The 12,462-nt window shown below is 37.5% G+C and overlaps 1 protein-coding gene across 6 annotated transcripts in view; it reads right to left on the reverse strand.

Annotated features, from left to right (window-relative positions):
* TTBK2 (tau tubulin kinase 2) overlaps positions 1-12,462 on the reverse strand; it is a 140,770-nt gene that overhangs the window by 87,418 nt on the left and 40,890 nt on the right. For 2 of the 6 annotated variants that reach the window (XM_046649687.1, XM_046649692.1), the window contains one exon: positions 9,025-9,136. The exons of 3 other annotated variants lie outside the window; for them this stretch is intronic. The gene's annotated coding sequence lies outside the window, so the exon portion shown is untranslated. Of the gene's footprint in view, positions 1-9,024; positions 9,137-9,696; positions 9,781-12,462 lie in introns of all 6 variants that reach the window. One more of the 6 variants, XM_046649700.1, reaches the window with a different exon arrangement.

The following is a 12,462-nucleotide window of genomic DNA, read 5'->3' on the forward strand; positions in this document are numbered from 1 at the left end:
TACAAAACATTATGAGAGAATACTGTGAAAAGCTATGCGCCAACAAATTGGATACTCTAGATGAAATGGATAAATTCTTAGAACCATACAACCTTCCAAAAGTGAATCAAGAGAAGTAGAGAATCTGAATAGACCAATCATCAGTAAGATGATCAAAACAGTAATCAAAAGCCTGCCCCAAAACAAAAGTCCAGGACTAGGCAGCTTCCCAGTTTGGTGAATTCTACCAAACATTCAAAGAAGACTTAATACCTATCCTTAAACTCTTCCAAAAAATTGAAGAGGAGGGGAAGCTTCCTAACTCATTCTACGAGGCCAACATTATGCTGATACCAAAACCAGACAAGGACAACACTAAAAAAGAAAATTACAGGCCAAAATCACTGATGAACATCGATGCAAAAATCTTCAACAAAATATTCACAAATCAAATACAACAATACATTTAAAAGATCATCCACCATGATCAGGTGGGATTTAGTCCAGGGATGCAGGGATGGTTTAACATCTGCAAATCAATCAATGTGATACACCACATTAACAAAATGAAAAATAAAAATCACATGATCATTCCAATAGATGCAGAGAAAGCATTTGACAAGATACAGCATCCATTTATGATAAAAGCGTAAAATGGGTATTGAAGGAACGTACCTCAACATAATAAAGGCCATATATGACAAATACACAGCTAAAAATATACTCAAGGGAGAAAAACTGAAAGCTATCCTTTTAAAAACAGGAACCAGACAAGGATGACCACTTTCACCAGTCTTATCTAACATAGTATTGGAAGTCCTAGGCAGAGCAGTCAGGCAAGAAAAAGAAATAAAAGGGATCGAAATTGGAAAGGAAGAAGTGAAACTGTCACTATTTGCAGATGACATGACTTTATTATATAGAAAGAATCCACCAAAAAAGTTTTAGAAATAATAAATGAAGATGGTACAGTTGCAGGATACAAAACTAACATATGAAAATGAGTTGCATTTCTATACACTAACAATCATATATCTGATAAGGGGTTAATATCCAAAATACATAAAGAACTCCTACAACTCAATAGCAAAAAAACCAGACATTAAAAGATGGGCAGAGGACCTGAAGAGACACCTTTTCCAAAGAAGATAGTAAGAATTCTACTTTCGGGTATATATACCCGAAGGAAATGAAATTACTATCTAGAAGAGATAGATATCTGCACCCCTATGTTCATCGCAGCATTATTTACAACTGCCAAGACATGGAAACAACATAAGCGTCCACTGACGGATGACTGGATAAAGAAAAAGTGGTGTAGATATATATATATATATATATATATATATAACAATATTATACAGCCATAAAAAACAAAGAAATCTTGTCATTTGCAAAAACATGGACAGACCATGAGGACATTATGCTAAGTGAAGTAAGTCAGACAGAGAAAGACAAACACTGTATAATCTCACTTATATGTGGAACCTAAAAAAGCCAAACTCACAGTAACAGAGAACACATTGGTGGTCGCCAGAAGCAGGGGGTGGGGGGTGGGGGAGATGGGTGAAGGTGGTCAAAAGGTACAAACTTCAAGTTGTAAAATAACTAACTCCTGGGGATGTAATGTACAGCATGGTGAGTACAGGTAACAATATTGTACTGTACATTTGAAAGTTGCTAAGAGAGTAGATCTTAGAAGTTATCATCATAAGAAAAAGAAAAACGTAACTGCATGAGGTGATGGACATTAACTAAATTTGTGGTAATCATTCCACAATAGATACACATATCAAATCAAATCATTATGTTGTACACTTTAAACTAATATAAAGTTATATGTTAATTACACCTCAACAAAACTGGAAGGGAAAAAAAAAGTCAGAATTCAGATCAAAATATACGTAAAGCCTATCCTATCTCTGGATCTTCCAGTTTGTGCGGAGGAAAAGCACATGTGCTCAAGACTGTTGGAATCAGCTATCAGTTAAACATCAGTTCTTTCACTTGCTAGCTTGCTACTTAATCTCTACAAACCATGATCCATCACAATTATCTGGATGTCATCATCCATCCACTCTTGCTGCTAGTCTTGTCCTGATCTAACTCCCTGGTTCTGACAATTGGGTTTACGCCTAGTTTCCATTTTGTTCCCTTCTCAATGCTCCTACGGATCTTTTTTATACATTTTTCTCTTTTTCTTTTTTTTGCTGAGGAAGATTGGCCCTGAGCTAACATCCATGCCTGTCTTCCTCTACCTTTTTTTTTTTTAAAGATTTTATTTTTCCTTTTTCTCCCAAAGCTCCCCAGTACATAGTTGTCTATTTTTAGTTGTGGGTCCTTCTAGTTGTGGCATGTGGGACGCTGCCTCAGCATGGCTTGATGAGCAGTGCCATGTCCGCACCCAGGATGTGAACTGGTGAAACCCTGGGCCACTGAAGCAGAGCGCACAAACTTAACCACTCAGCCACAGGGCCGGCCCCCCTCTACTCTTTTTATATGTGGGACACCTGCCACAGTATGACTTGACAAGTGGTGCACAGGTCCGCACCCAGCACCCAAACCGGTGAACCCCGGGCCACTGAAGCAGATAGTGCGAACTTAACTGCTGCGTTACCGGGCTGGCCCCATATACACTTTTCTTATAAAATTACCATTCTACAATGTCACTATTCACTCTCTGTATGATAGCCTGACTTATTGTAAGCCCCTGAGGACAAAGACCATGCCTTGTTTATATCCCTAGCACTTAGCGTAGTGGTTCAAATTTACCAGGTGCCTAAGGAGGAAAGAAGGAAGAGAGAATGAAAAATAAGGATCTGTAAACTATCTAGTACCCTGGACTTTCTAGGGCTAAGGCCATTTGCCCCTTCTTCCCCACTCCACTGTTCCTCTCCCCGCCCCACAGTATCAAATGTCCACCTCAGAATGAGAAGCACCAGCCTGTCTTGTCCTGTGCTCCATTTATCTCTTATAAACATCCTACTGGACTCACCTGATGTTGACTGCTCTAATGGGCTACCACCTATTATCTATTGACCAGGCTCACCTGGCATCTCCCTGCCCCCACACATTCTGTCAAATCTGACTATACTTCAGGGGACCAGGCCAAACATGTCCCATATTGACACTGCCCATATGCTGTTCATAGGATAATCTCCCTAAAACATTGTTTTTATCATGTCATTTGCCTACTCAAGAAAGCATAAACAATAAAGCTTGGAGAAATAAGATTACAATGGTAAACCTAGAATTCAAGATGCATTCTACATTTCTCATCAAACCTCATTTCCTTCAGTTCTTCAACATGAATTATATACTCTGATGAGGTCTGTTTCTTTTTTATTCTCCTTCTCAAATGCTCTACTTTGTTTTTTGCTCACATTATTTCCCTCAACCTCATCTCCTCAAATCAAATACAACTCTTAAAATCCAAATATCCCTGTGGGAGGCAATATTGACTAATTAATACTCAGGATCAGATTTTTAGATACTAGCAAGTTAGTCACCGAGCAAGGCCCTGAGGGGGGAAAAATAAACAAGACAATTAAAATAACAGTCCTCTGGAGACAAATAAGGGCACTAGATTCTGGTGCACAGATGGAACTAGAAAGGAAGAGGAGTCAGCAAGGCAGCACTCATCACTAGGAGTCACAGGCTGTTGACCACAAGATAATATAGGATGCGAATACAGCAACAAACTAATTTTAACTTTCTGTTTCTGTGTCTCTTATGTTAAAGAAATCCTCTAAAAGATTAAAGGAATCCTGAATGTACAAAACAGATCTTTACCAGTCACTTGAAATACCACCACTAAGGGTTTTTTTAAATCTTCTAGCTCTTGACCACTCTGACTCAATAGGGAATGCTTTGTGTGTGGTTTGTCACCAAGCTCAAGTGCAGAAGAGAAATAATCAGTGATCTCTCCACCCAAAAAAGACAGTAAGAAGTAGATTTAATTTATACAGATAGATAACATCTATAGATATTGTAGACAAAGTAGCACCTTGCACAGATTTTAACTGTGATAGAAAAAAGGATTTCTATTCATCAATGGCAAGTAGTGGATAAACCCTTCTCTAAATGCCCAAAGTCTTTTTTTAAAGGAATAGATATTTTGTACTCTAAACTAAACGCATATAACCTAACGAATCTTTTTGTTCTTAGAATTTCAGACAATTATCTACTACTCTTGCTTTCAATTCAAGAGCTTAAAACTATGGCAGGTGGTGGTGTGGTGGTTTACAGCCCATCATTAAATATTAAGAAGAGTAACAATACAATGCAAAAGGCAGATAATTGTACACGACTTGCTGATAGAGGAAAGTAAAACAATCAGAAAGGGGCATCAATCATTTTCCTTTTTAAATAAAAAAGCCATTTAGTAACAAAGTGAAGAGCTGAGCAAAAAGTATCCCAAACCCACTAACAAGGATGCTCTGGAACTCAAGAATAATTTCCAGATCAATTACAAATTAGAAAATAGCGGGATTCTGCAAAGCTGGACTACTACTAGACTGCCAAGGACACAACCAAACCAGTCTCAGCTTCCTCATCCATCTACCATTCACTCTTCATATTTACCATCTCCTTACCAAAAACAAACAACAAAACAAACCACATCTACCCCACTAATAACAACTGATGAAATATCTACACCATGGGAGATGAACACAAGGCACAGGTCCTCAAAGAATTTACAATCTTGTTGAGAGAAATGAACTTATTACAAACTATCACAGACAGTGTAAGATCGCAAAGTTTTCGAGGACAAAGAACAAGCATTACAGAGAAATCAAGAGATTAGTTGGGTTAGAATGTATCACAGAGCTTGGAGCTCGACTGAGTTAAACTTGACAGTGATACAAAAAGAAGGAAGGGATGTCCTCTAAACCACGGCCCTAGGAAAAATAATCCAGCCAAGGAGTCTAAGGAACAAAGGCTCCTATCAGCTCTAACGAGGATGTCCCTCTAACAATCCCTTAGGTTCTACGTAGCTCACCAGGAGTCAAAGGCAGAAGGAAGCTTCCAAACTCCTCACTCTAGATAACCATCAAAGGGAATTCTATCATTTAAACAAGACTCTCTATCCTATCACTATTGCCAATTTAAAACTATCAGGCTTAGGGGCCAGCCTGGCGGCACAGCGTTTAAGTTTGCACATTCTGCTTCAGCAGCCCCAGGGTTCGCCGGTTTGGATTCTGGGTGCGGACATGGCACCACTTGGCAAGGCATGCTGTGGCAGGTGTCCCACATATAAAGTAGAGGAAGATGGGCACAATGTTAGCTCAGGGCCAGTCTTCCTCAGCAAAAAGAGAGATTGGCAGCAGACGTTGGCTCAGGGCTAATCTTCTTCAAAAAAAAAAACACAAAAAAAACCTATCAGGCTTTGTGGTTAGAATTTAAAAAATGAGCACAATTTCATAACCCTATCTACTTAAAAAATGTACTTATCTATTATAAAAATGGATGGACAACTATATGCAAAAATAGGAGGGAAAAGATAAAGAATTAGGGGACCACTCCAAGAGGCCCAAGATCTGCATAACAGGTATTCCAGAAGAGAAGACGGAGAAAACAGAGGGGTGGAAATCACCAACAAAATAATTCAAGAAAACTTCCCAAGGAAAACCTTCAGCTCAGGAGTTTCAATAAAAGACACAGCCTGGCACACTAGATGAAAATACATTCATACCACTGTATATCATCATGAAACTGCAGAACACTGGGGAAAAAAGAGAAAAACTTAAAAGTTGCCAAAGCAATGGGAATCATAATGGAAGTACACTTCTAAACCACTACAGTGAGCTTAAAAAGAAATTTTTGAAGCAAAATTATTTTCAACCTAGAATTTTATACCAAGTCAGTTTTTCATTTAAACATCGGGGTAGGATGAAAACACTTTCAGACATGCAAGAGAGCTCTCAAAAATATACTTCCCATGTACCCTTTACTCAGAAAGCTAGTAGAGAGGTGCTTCACTAAAATCAGAACAAATGAAAAAGAGAAAGGGATTCAACAAGGCACACAACATAAAAGAGACGCAATGGGAATCCCCAGAAAGATGCTGAGTGGGGATCCAAGGATGATAGTTGTGAACACAGAAAATAACCAAGCCTGACCAGAGCAGACTAGGAGGTTCCTAAAAAGATTTCCCTAAGAAGAAATTAGAGAGATGTTTTGCATATTAGTAGTTCATTCTTTTTTATTGCTGAATAGTATTCCACTGTATGGATATACCATAGTGGAATATAAATATTCATGTACATGCTTTTGTATGAACATAGATTTTCATTTCTCTTGGGTAAGTGCCTAGGAGTGGGACTGCTGGGTCACATAGTAAATACATATTTAACATATGGTAAGTATATGTTTAATTGTTTTCCAGAGGAGCTGCATCATTTTGCAACCCGCTGCCAGCAATGTATGAATTCCAGTTGCTCCACAGCTTCATCAGCACTTAGTATTGTCAAGAGTTTTAATTTAAGCCATTTAACAGATGTGCAGTGGTAACTCACCATGGTTGTAATTTGCATTCCTCTAATGGCTAGTTATGGTAAACATCTTTTCATGAGCTGATTTGCCACTCTACACACTCTCTGTCAAAGCCTATTAAAGATTTTTAATTGGATTGTTTTCTTACTGTTGAGTTTTCAGAGTTCTTTATATAATCTGAATATAAATCCTTTGCAGGTTTGTGATGTACAAATATTTTCTCCCAGTCTCTAACCTGCCCTTTCATTCTCTTAATGGCATCTTTTGCAAGCAAAGTTTTTAATTTGATGAAGTCCAATTCATCAATTTCTTTTTTCATGAATCATGCTTTTAGTGTCATGAAAAAGAACTTCTTGCCTGCACTCTGGTCACAAAGAGTTTTCTCCTATGTTTTCTTCTAAAAGTTATCTAGGTTTATATTCCACATTTAGATGTGTGATATATTTTAAGTTCATTTTTGTATAATATGTGTAGTTTAGGTCGAGGTTCACTATTTTTCTATACGGATGTCCAATTGTTTCAACACCATTTATTGGAAAGACTGTTCTTTTCTCACATTACAACTTTGTAAAAACATGATTGGCCATATTTGTGTGGGTCTATTTCTGGACTCTCTATTCTATTTCATTAATCTATATGTCTATCCTTTTGCCAAAACCAAAGTCTTGATTATGATCACTTTGTACTAAGTTTTAAATCACGCAGTTCGATTTTTCCAACATTCTTCTTCTTTAAAATTGTTTTGGTTTTTCTAGGTCCTTTGATTTCCTACAGAAATTTTAGATTCAGTTTCTCTACAACTACAAACAATGCTGTTGGGATTTTTATTGGTATTGCACCAAATCTATAGATGAATTTGGGGAGAATCAACATCTTTACCATAGTGAATCCTCCAATTCATGAATAAAACATCTCTCCATTCATTTAAATCTTCTTTGATCTTTTAAATCAGGGTTTTATAGTTTTCAGCATGGAGATTTTATACGTATTTTGTTACACTCATATGTAAGTATTTCATTTTGGGGGAGCTACTGTAAATTACTTTTCAATTCAGTTTTCAATTGTTTATCACTAGCATATAGAAATACGACTGCTTTTTGTGGGTTGATCTTGAACCATTTGCTAGACTCTTTTATTCTAGGAATTGTTTTGTGGATTCCTTGGGATTTTCTACACAGACAATTATGCCATCTGCAAATAGGAACAGTTTATTTCTTCCTTTCCAATATGTATTCCATTATTTCTTCAAATATTTTTGCTGCACCACACTCACTCTCTTCTCATTCTGGGTCTCTGATGACACAAATGTTAGACCTATGATAGTCTCATAGGTCCCTGAGGCTGTTCATTTATTTATTTTTAGCCTTTCTTCTCCATTGTTCAAATCAGATCATTTCTATTGATCTATTTTCAAGTTCACTCTTTCATCTGTCATGTCCACTCTGATAATGAGCCCATCCAGTGAGGTTTTTAATTTCCATTATTGTATTTCTCAGTTCTAAAATTCCCATTTATTTCTTCTTTATATCTTCTATTTCTTTCCTGAGACTTCCTATCTTCCCACTCATTCCTGGAACATGGTCATAATAGCTAATTTTAAGAGTCTTTTTGAGATAATTTTAACATCTGTGTGATCTTGGCATTGGCATTTTTTTGCCTTTTCCCATGTGAGTATGGATTTTTCTAGTTCTTTTTAAGCTGAGTAATTCTAAATTGTATTCTGGATATTTTGAATATTAGGTTATGAGACTCTGGATCTTGTTTAAGTCCCACTGAGAATGTTGGTGTTTCTGTTTTAGCCAGTAATTGACAGTTTGGTTCACACATCAAGTTCTGACCAGCCTTCTGGGTTGTATTTCCAATTTCTATTCAATTTGCAAAGCCTTTGTAGTCATATTGAATGTATTACATAACTGTCCCACGCAGTGTCCAGTTTGGGGCTTGGGTGGTGGTGGTCTATCCCATAATTCAGTCCTCAACATTTATGTATGCTGTTTAGGATCAGGCTCATACATCCAGAGCTCAGAAGTCAGCTCAGGAGTCCGTAAGCAACTTACGTGGTCAGTTTCCCAAGCTCCTCATTCTCTTGCAGTCTTTCAGTTCCCGGGGGTTCCCCTTTTCCAGCCTTCCAGCAGAAAGCTGGGGCTTCAGTAACTCCATTCTGCTGTGTACTTCCCATGACTCTGCCGACATCAGGGCCAAGCAACAGAGGAGCAGAGGGAGAAGAAAAGCAATGAAATTCGCCCCAATCTCTTGAGACCACAGCTCCTCCAATCTGAGAGGAAAGTTCCCCTCCTCTGAGATTTAGGCTCCTGCCTGCCCTCACTGAGGCCACTGCAGCAGCTGCCAAGGATTGCTTGAGGTCTGGGGTGCAAGAGAGTGAAAGGAAAAAAAGAAGAAAAAAGAGATCCCTTTCTGACTTCTTGAGTCAGAACTACAGGGCTTCTCCTGGAGCTTTTTCTGTCTGTGTTAATAATGCTCACTTCCAAGTTTCAGGATACAGTAAGTTCAGCCTGGGGCATACTGGAAGAAAAAAAATGGCAAACTCACCGCCGGCTCAGTGGTACTTTGAATTCTGGTCTTCTTCCCCAATCTGCCTTCTACAATTTATTTTTCAGAGTCCTCAAATAGCCACTCCAAGCATTCTGTCCAGGTTTTATAGCTGCATTCAGTGGGAGAGACAGGGTGAAGTGTGCTTACTCCATCTTATCCGGAACCAGAATTTGGACTACTGTTTTTCATAACAAACTTTGTAGAACTGATTGATTATTTAAACTATTTGTATAACTTTGATTATAAGAAATAAAAAATTAAAAATAAATAAATCCTGTAATAACCTTATAGAGGAAAAGGGAGCAAACAAGCTAGTAGGATCACATTTTTTTTAAGCATATATACTTCGGATATTATATGCTTAGGAAAAAATACTGAAGTTCTCAATTGTACTTTGCTTTATTTCTTTAAATCTTACTTTACCTATGGATTTTTATAAACACTAGGACTGTTATAAATTTTTTAAAAGATGAAAAAAAAAGTAGGAGTTATCCAAAGTATGCAACAGAGGAAGCAGATTGCAGATAAGAGGCCATAAGCTGTTTAAGAAACTGAAAAAAGTTCAAGATAACTGAGAGTAAGCCCAAAAGAGTCAAGAAAAGAGTCTAGAGAAGCAGGCAGGAGTCAATTCAAGGTTTTCTATGCTATGTTAAGATGGGTGTACTCTACCTGAGAAAAGGAAGGCCCTGAAGTGTTTTAGCAAAGGCTGGGGAGTGACATGATCTAATCGGCACATTTGAAGGATTAGTCCCACTGCAGAACATAAAAAATGAGTCTTACTGTCTGAATCTAAGGGGTCACATCAAGTTGCAGAACAGTATATATATCTAGTATGATTCCACATGTTGTTGGGGGATGTGAGTAAGGGAGAGAGATTTTATATATACACACACAATCACATCATTATATATATCATATATACTCATGGCTATATATCCACATAGATATACACATATACCCAGGTATATAACCTTATATATGGTTATGATTCTACATGATTATATATATACTATACCTATATCATATGATTACATATATATGTGTGTGGATAGATTACAATACGTACTGAATATTTCTGGGAAAAAACACGAAATCAGTAACAGTGGTTAACTTTGGAGAAGGAGAGTGAGGAGCTAAGAGAAAGGAAACTTTTTTACACTTTACTCTTCTGTTTCATTTTTAAATTTTTTTTACCGTGAACACTTACACCCTTAAAAAGGGTTGTAAAAAAGATGGAAGGAGGCCTTACATATGAACTAGATATAAGATAATAAAACAAGGTAAGCAAGAAAGAGCCTAACACTCAGCACTCAAACACTGCTATAGATCTCCCTACAAATAAGATATTACCAACCATTTATAAAATAAGTTCACAACACAAAAGAGTTTTTTAATTACATTACATTGTACTAATTTACCATGTTTTGGTTTTTTTGAGGAAGATTAGCCCTGAGCTAACATCCACTGCCAATCCTCCTCTCTTTGCTGAGGAAGATTGGCCCTGAGCTAACATCCATGCCCATCTTCTTCTATTTTATATGTGGGACGCCTGCCACAGCATGGCTTGATAAGTGGTGTGTAGGTCTACGCCTGAGATCCAAACTGGCAAACCCTGGACCACTGAAGTAGAATGCCCAAACGTAACTACTAGGCCACTGAGCCGGCCCACCATGTAATTTTAAGCATTGAGAAATTTAAAGAGAAGATAAACAGTAAGAATGGATTTTGAAGATATTTATAATCATCATTATATTACATTTTTACTATCAAAAAAAGTTTGTATTCTTTTTAATTTCTTCAGCACTGAAGGTATAAAGGAAAAAAGTAAAAGATCCTCTCCTTTCCTGGTCCCCCTAATTCCAATACGCAAACATAACCATTCCCAGTGGCTTCCTGAGTTCTGTATGACTCCAGCCTTTCTTTGTACATGTAAAGTACATATAAATATATGTGTGTACATGTATACAAAGACACACAGATATACTTAACATTCTCTTTCAAGAAAATGGATTTCTGCTCCTTAATCTACGCCTATTCTATTTCCTATATGTCGTTTTTCTAAACCCAAACAGAGTAATGAACAGACAAATCCCCAAGCTAGCAGATAATGTGAAACCTTTCAAGAAGGGAAATGTAAAAATGAAGAGATAAAGTTCTCAGAGATCCCGTAACACCTTTGATGAAACAGATGAGTCGTAACTAAGGCAAGCAAAAGTTACTTTAGGGGAAAAATGCACAGGTTGAAAGAAATGAAAGGGCAGATGAAAAATTTACAAAAGGTTAAAGGATATAATGAGGGGTAAGGGTTTATCTTTACCTTTTAGCTCCCATAGTTCAACTACTACGGCTCTCCCACAAAAGGAGTTATCAGAGACCTTCTAAACCCCTTTGATGGAACAGATGAACCTAAAACGAAGGCAAGCAACTTGGGAGTAACTTTCACAGACAGTTTTCTATACTGGATAGACCAGTGGTCTAATCTGGAAACTACATATCTCTTACGTTCTCATGACCGAGGAAAGAAGTAGTCATACTTTGTGGCAGTGGCTGGAGACTTCAAATACGGAAGGCAGAAAACATGCAGCTACTCTTCTGCAATAGTAACCCTTCTTCCCAACCCTCAGCTTTTGTGCTGCAGTCTCCAAGGCAAAAATAAAATCCAGGACCAATATTTCAGGGTAAAAAAAAAAGTCCCTGGAAGTCAAAATCACTTCTTCTTTATGGGCTATAAGGAAAAATGTAGTTTTTCCATGCATTTATTTTATTTATTTATCTTTTTTTGCTGAGGAAGATTTGCCCTCGGCTGACATCTGTTGCCAATCTTCCTCTTTTTGCTTGAGGAAGATTGTCCTGAGCTAACATCTGTGCCAATCTTCCTCTATTTTGTATGTGGGTTGCCGCCACAGCATGGTCACCAACAAGTAGTGTAGGTCCGCACCCAGGATCCAAACCCATGAACCTAGGCCATTAAAGCAGAGCACACCAAACTTAACCACTATGCCACGGGGCCAGCCCCTCCCTGCATTTATATGGGGCAACAGAAATTAATTCTCAGCTATTTCAAAGGAGAATAATAAAAGTATTTGGTTATCAAACAATGGCATTTACTCTTTTATTTCTTGATATTAATAGGATCTTCACCTGTTTTTAGAAGATTTAGAGGAGAAAAACTTTTAAATAATTAAGTAGGTGTTTATTTAATTACCTTCCCATCCAAGGTAATACATAAAGAGAAAAACCTCAGTTTTACTCAAGTTGGTACTCTGAAAGGGCCCAAGAGATAAGATGATGCTGATCATTCACAACATGAGGTAAAGAGCTAAAATGGGAAAGAAAGGCCGGACAACTTTTTAGTCATTCATTGATTTAACCAGCAATTTTTAAATACAATAAACTCCATTAGATTGAACACGTTATGGAGGAATACACATAAGT

The sequence above is a fragment of the Equus quagga genome, chromosome 2, assembly GCF_021613505.1.
Source record: "Equus quagga isolate Etosha38 chromosome 2, UCLA_HA_Equagga_1.0, whole genome shotgun sequence".
Lineage (NCBI taxonomy): Eukaryota > Metazoa > Chordata > Mammalia > Perissodactyla > Equidae > Equus > Equus quagga.